Raw genomic sequence first — 5,652 nt, 5'->3', positions numbered from 1 at the left:
TGACAGAGTCTTGCTCTGTCGCCCAGGCTGGAGTGCAGTGGTGTAATCTCAGCTCACTGCAATCTCTACCTCCCGGGTTCAAGTGGTTCTCCTGCCTTAGCCTCCCAAGTAGCTGGGATTACAGGCACACACCACCAAGCCTGGCTAATTTTTTTGCATTTTTAGTAGAGATGGGGTTTCGCCATGTTGGCCAGGCTGGTCTCGAACTCCTGACCTCAGCAGATCTACCCCACCTCAGCCTCCCAACGTGCTGGGATTATAGGTGTGAGCCACCGCACCCAGATGGAGCTTTAATACGGTACAAAATTGCACTCCTCTTCACTGAAGGGGTTCAGGCACTGTGTCATCCTATGTGTATCCTGTCCTCTGGTCTTTCTAAGCCACGGAAAAGTAGTCTCTCTGCTTTTTGAGCCCCATCCAACTTCAAAATGCAATAGAAATTTCAACGAGGTCGTACCTTCGTGTGTGCAGAGCCCTATCGTAGGTTCAGTGATGGGACAGGTGGAAGGTGCTATCTCTAATGGTGACAAATGACAGGCTGCCCACATTCTGAGCACTTGATGCTTTTGAAATGTCCTTGTTTCATTATTATTATTATTATTATTTTTTGAGACAGAGTCTCATTCTCTCACCTAGTCTATAGTGCAATGGTGTGATCTCAGCTCACTGCAACCTCCACCTCTGAAATTCAAACGATTCTCCCTGCTTCAGCCTCCTGAGTAGCTGGGATTACAGGCACCAGCCACCACACCCAGCTAATTTTTGTAATTTTAGTAGAGATGGGGTTTTGCCACTTTGGCCAGGTTGGTCTCGAACTCCCCACCTCAGGTGATCTACCCACCTCTGACTCCCAAAGTGCTGGGGTTACAGGCATGAGCCACCACTCCCAGCCTCATTGACGTCAATGAAGAAGCCATTATTATCCCCATTTTACAGATAAGAAAGCTGATTGGGCTCAGTGGCTCATGCCTGTAATCCCAGCACTTTGGGAGGCCAAGGCCAATGGATCACCTGAGGTCAGGAGTTCAAGACCAGCCTGATCAATATGGCAAAACCCCGTCTCTACTAAAAATACAAAAATTAGCCGGGCGTGGTGGCATGTACCTGTAGTCCCAGCTACTCGGTAGGCTGAGACAGGAAAATTTCTTGAACCGGGAGAATTGCTTGAATCTGGGAGGCGGAGGTTGCAGTGAGCTAAGATTACGCCACTGGACTCCAGCCTAGGTGACAGAGGGAGACTCCGTCTCAAAAATAATAATAATAATAAATAAAAACTGAGGGTCAGAGAGCCTGAGTTACACAGTTGTTAGTGAAAGAGCCAGGATTTGAAGCCAGGCCTGGCCCCAAAGCTCATGCTCTTTCCACAGCCTTTGAACTCAGGCAACTGTGTGGCCTTCAGTGCTGATGGGGGTGGGGGTTGGGGATGATGGCTGGTGGCCAGCTATTGCACGGCCATTGCTCATGCCAATCTGAGGAGTTTATCTGTAGTTCTTTAAACATATCTCTGTATTGGGAGCTGGAGTTTTGTTTTCTTCTCAATTGATGGAGCAGCTATCCATCTAGCCCCAAGTCCGTAAACCCGGTCAGGTATGTTTTAGGGTCTGACAGACACACGACAACTTCACTTTCCTGTACCAGGTGGTACTTTGGTTCATTTTACTCCAATGAGATGGGAATTAGAGGACATAAAAGACTAGCCAAGGCCGGGCGCGGTGGCTCAAGCCTGTAATCCCAGCACTTTGGGAGGCCGAGACGGGCGGATCACGAGTTCAGGAGATCGAGACCATCCTGGCTAACACGGTGAAACCCCGTCTCTACTAAAATACAAAAAAAAATTAGCCGGGCGAGGTGGTGGGTGCCTGTACTCCCAGCTACTCGGGAGGCTGAGGCAGGAGAATGGCGTGAACCCGGGAGGCGGAGCTTGCAGTGAGCTGAGATCCGGCCACTGCACTCCAGCCTGGGCAACAGAGCCAGACTCCGTCTCAAAAAAAAAAAAAAAGACTAGCCAATAGGTTTCATGTTCCTTTTTATTTTTTTCCCACTACATGCAATATCAAGTACTATCCAGGTCATACCTGCATGGTGGGATTCTTCAATGAGCCAGGCAGTCCTGGGCCCCAGAGCTGGTGCTGATCCCGTGGAGATGAGGGTGCACACATCGGATTTACTGGTGCATCTCAGCCCAGTCTTTGCAAGGACAGGTCCAGCCTGTTCTAGCGAGAGAGAGAGAGAGAGAGAGAGAGAGTGTGTGTGTCTGTGTGTGTGTGTGTATGTGTGACCTTTTCCCCAGGGAAGAATTGTAGGTCCCTAGTAACATCTCATCATAACTTTATTTTATCTTAATCGGCCACAGGGATGAGTTTCTCTCCAATTCACTGATAGAGACGTTGTCAAAAGAGCAAATATAAATGATTCCTTTTTTTTTTTTTTGAGACAGAGTCTCACTCTGTTGCCCAGACTGGAGTGCAGTGGCCTGATCTTGGCTCACTGCAACCTCTGCCTCCCAGGTTCAAGCGATCCTCCTGCCTCAGCCTCCAAAGTAGCTGGGATTACAGGCACCTGCTACCACACCCGGCTAATTTTTGTATTTTTAGTAGAGATGGGATTTCACCATGTTGGCCAGGCTGGTCTGGAACTCCTGACCTCAGGTGATCCGCCCACCTCAGCCTCCCAAAGTGCTGGGATTACAGGCGTGAGCCACCACGCCCGGCGATATAAATGATTCCTAAAGAGGGAATCGGGGATCTTCAAGCAGGGATTTGCTGATACAGTGTTTCTTCTCCCTTGATGCAGAGACATCACTCCTCCCTTGCAAAGAGCCCATATTCTGGGCTTGTTGATCTCATTGGCTTCCCAAGAGAAGGATGAATCATTATGTGGTGGTGTTAGGGTGACTCTAACCACATCGGGGATTCCCCTGAGTGCTTCCCACAGGATGTGAAGATCTTAGGCTTTCTGGTTTCCTCATGTTACAAAAGAAGAAACAGAGACCCTCAAGGTGGCAGGAGGAGTCAACGTCACAGGGTGAGCAGGAGAGCCAGGACACGCCCCTGGCAGGGCACCGAGCTCCTCTGGTGGACGGGCTGCCTTTGACCTCCCTGCAGGAAAATATCCACAGCCCTGTTTGCTCCATGCCCTCTGGGGAAGTTTGTGAGAAAAGTCCATGCAGCTCTACACAAAAACACAGAGCAGTGCTCTTTAAAAGAAGTGTTGTTCTAAAATAAAGATCTTCTAGGAAACCGCATCTCCCAAAGACAGAGCGTAGGGTGGTAGGAAGAGCGCTGGACAGAGGTCAGACCGTTTTGTCCTGTTTTCACCATGAATCATTTGCAAGACCTTGGGAAAGTCATTTGACCTCTGGAGACTTTGGTTTATAAAATAAAGCAGTTGAACTTGATAGGTGGTTTTCCAATGTATCTGATGGTGGAGCAACTTCTGAAATTCCACGATGGTGGAAAACCTTTCTTAGGAACCCAGTATATAAAACAGATAAAACAGGAGCTGCACTTGTTGAAGATCAGGTGAACACAGGGCCAGGAATCCACTCACTCTGGGCACCTTCCCAAACCCCAGACTTCCCAGGGACCCACAGGGCTGCACACAGTGCCGGAGTCGCTGCGGGCCTCCCTCACACACTGCCATATTTCTTACCAGGAGATGGCTCTCTTACCTCATTTCCAAACTGTACTACTTGGAGGAGAAGTTATTGATCAAACTAGTTTGTGGACTTGCTGAGGAAGAATGCCTTCTGAACTCAGCTGGAGGAAACCACCAGCCAGTGTGCCCTCGTTGACCTTGCCCTGTGGTTTGTAACAATGGGCCACCAGCATCCATGACTGGAGACCCTCCTCCCATTCTGCCATTCTGCCTCCTGAAGAATGCACTCCTAGACTAGCATGGAAGACATGGATCTTTGCTACCCCCAACATCCCAGTGAGACCTTCCTTAAATCAGTGCAGCATAGCACTAAGGTCTGAATGTTCGTGCCCCTACCCCAATTCATATGCAAAATCCTAACCCCCTAGGTGATGGTATCAGCAGATGGGGCCTTTTGAGAGGTGATCAGGTCATGAGGACACAGCCCTCATGAATGGACCAGTACCCTTAGAAAAGACACTGCAGAGAGCTAGCCAGTGCCTACCACCATGTGAGGACACATGGAAAGTGCCATCTATGAGGAAGAGGCCCTCACCAGGCACTGCTAGTGGCTTGATCTTGGACTTCCCAGCCTCCAGAACTGTGAGAAAAAAATGTTTGTGGTTTATGAGCCACCTCGTTTACGGTATTTTTGTTATGGCAGCCCAGATGAAGAAGACATACAGGAAAACAGAATAATTTTAAAAATACCTAAATAAGCATTAAAGTCAAATAGGAATGGTCACTTCCAAGATGGTTGGCTACAGTGTTCTTCTCCAACTAACCCTCCCCTTGAGAACAACTAGAAAAACTGCATAAAATATTTTGGAAACTCTGCTGAGGGTATCAGAGAGCTACCAGGGCAGTGAGGACTTGAGGAACCAAAATCAAGAGGAGAAGGGGATCGCAGAGAGGCGTGCCGGACATTCAGGTCCACTTTCCCCGCTGAGGCATTTGCCAATTCAGAGTGTCCGTGGAGGGGCTGAGAAGCTGAGGAGAACTTTGGGCAGTCTCACAGGGCTGGGGAAACCCACCTCAGTGTTCAGGCCCTGCTGTGCAGGAGAGGGCCAGGCAAGCACTCCAGACTCTCAGGTGGGGCAGCGGAGGGGATACCCCCAGGCAAAATGCTGAACCGGAAATGGACCCATCTTCACAAAGACTGAAACCAGCTTTGAATCAGCTCATCCAGTCTGGCCTAAGGCAATCTGCCCCTGGCCTAAGTGCCTGCCAAAAGCAAAAGTAAATCCTCTGCAGGCAGGCGGATAACATCATCTAGAATCTCAGATGATATCAATGATGTTATATTTAGAATATCTGGTATTCAAAACAGACAGATAGGTGTGAGACCCAGTTTCGGAACTGGCCCTGGGGTCTGGTTCAGCATACGATTTCTCATGAGGAGGGCAGCTGTTTGCAGAGGGAGCCATGTGCTGGTGCTAACAGCATTAGCTGCGGTGCAGAGGGTGGTGTGAGCTGTGCAGACACTCTCTCATCTTCTCCGAACAACAGCTCAGGTGTCGCTATTGTGATTTTTCCGATTTCGCAGGTGAGAACACAGGCTGGGGGACTGAGTAGCCTGCTTCTCCACAGGGGCTCTTATTTGGGAATGTTGTAGGGTGACTGGCTCAAGGAAGATACTCACTCTGCGACTTAGCTTCAGGGCCTGGCTTAAGGCTTGTTAAAGGAAACGCTCATTTATCGGACCTCACATGCACACAGCTGCTGGGTTTAAGCGGCATAGAGCACGACACCTGCAGGGCCGGCATACCACACCACTCCACTGGAGCTCCAGTGGCAACGTGCAGACGCCTGCTAATGCTGAGCACCGGTTGCCCGAACGTGGGACTGAATTCCTCGGCTCCTGGGAGGCTGGCACGGAAGGTGAACCTCTGGGACCATGGACTGGGGCCCTCGCGGTGGGTTTCTCAGGCACGCCCCCAGGGGAGTCCAGACAGAAACCTGGAGCCCTGAGAAAGCTCTCTTGGGAAGTCACTGGGAGCTACAGGATGTTCTTAG

Source organism: Papio anubis, chromosome 15 (assembly GCF_008728515.1).
Source record: "Papio anubis isolate 15944 chromosome 15, Panubis1.0, whole genome shotgun sequence".
Lineage (NCBI taxonomy): Eukaryota > Metazoa > Chordata > Mammalia > Primates > Cercopithecidae > Papio > Papio anubis.
The sequence above is the reverse complement of the archived record's forward strand: the minus strand, read 5'-3'. Positions refer to the sequence as shown.